The sequence below is a fragment of the Penaeus monodon genome, chromosome 34 (genome assembly GCF_015228065.2).
Source record: "Penaeus monodon isolate SGIC_2016 chromosome 34, NSTDA_Pmon_1, whole genome shotgun sequence".
Lineage (NCBI taxonomy): Eukaryota > Metazoa > Arthropoda > Malacostraca > Decapoda > Penaeidae > Penaeus > Penaeus monodon.
Genome location: NC_051419.1, coordinates 32505710 through 32507108, shown reverse-complemented (window position 1 = coordinate 32507108; position 1399 = coordinate 32505710). Strand labels below are relative to the sequence as shown.

Genomic DNA, 1399 nt, shown 5'->3' with positions numbered 1-1399 from the left:
CCTTAAATGTTTCAAGTTTTAGATCTATAAAACTTTTTAGGTTTCCATGTATATTCATTCTTCAAGTCTGGAAGTAGTTTGGTGTATAGTCACATTCAATCAGGACATTAGAAACTGATTTTTCACCATTGTCATTTTAGATTTATTGTTCATTGGTATTTATTATTATTTAAATTTAATTTTGTATCCTCCCCAATGACATTCTAGAAATGGATATGATAGATTAAAAGATAAAATTCTCTTATCAATAAAGTGCTTTAAATTTAAATTATCTTCCTGCCCTTTTTTGCTGTTGCCTGAAATGCCCTTTAACATTGATTTCATTTGAGCTCACAGACTGTAACGATTAAACTTATCAAGGGCAGTAAGAGGATTATGTTCACCCCATCACCATATCTAGCCGCATGTTCTGAGCATGTCGACAAAAAACATGGCCCTCACAACCAGATGATGTCACCACAAGCCCCAGAGACCCAGCACCTCCAGCCCCTTTGGCAAGGAACAGCCTCAGCCTGTCGCAAACACCTCGCCCCTGGTGGCGAGTCATTACTCTAGAAGAGGTTATGGACTGCAATTTTATTACTTTAATTGCTTATATTACTAGTTATTAATTTTCCAGTGATGCTAATTTCATTGATGTTTTGAGATTGTTAAGGGAAAGTTAGGTTAAGGTACGTAAAACTGATCAAAAAAAAAAAATTTTTTCAAGAACAAATTGTGGAGGTGTAGGACATACTGAATTATGAATGATTATACTTATTTTGTCTATTATCATGAATTTAGGTGAATAATCTCGGTTTATAATCATATTTATGTTTTCTCTATGTTATTATCATTATAAATATTCTGTTTTTGCACATCTTTACTTTCTCCAATCACTGCATAGGCTGGCACGAGAAACCACAAAATCCGGGCATTCCCGACGAGCCAGTTCCTGCCAACCAGGAAGTGTTCCACCGGCGACCCCAGGCCCCAGGCTACTCCTTCCACAATGCAGAACAGCCACAGAAAGTTGTGCAAGTCAGGTATTTACGGAGAGCATGGTCGATGCTTTATTATATTTATGCAAATGGTTTGGATGTCTCTGAGCAAGTCAGGTTGAAAGTTTCAGTCGGGATTAGAGCCAGGTCTGATTTTTGGTTAAGGTGCTTTTCTTATTTATATTTTTCCATTAACAATCCTGTTCTGGCTAAATCTTAACACACTTCACTTAGGTTAATTTTTGTTTGCACCTTTGTTTTTATGATAAAAGTATCGTCCAGATCCCTTGGAGAAAGACATGCACTGTCAGGTATGATTTCAGTTGCTACCATTATAGCAAAAGTTGTGAATATGATGAAAGAGCCCAGACTTTGTATTAAAGTGTCTTAACTTTTTAATAATCATAACAGTTGCAATT

At 36.1% G+C, this 1399-nt stretch overlaps 1 pseudogene; it reads left to right on the top strand.

Moving 5' to 3' along the window:
- The window catches only part of LOC119594889, an 8881-nt pseudogene that overhangs the window by 1831 nt on the left and 5651 nt on the right, over positions 1–1399 (top strand).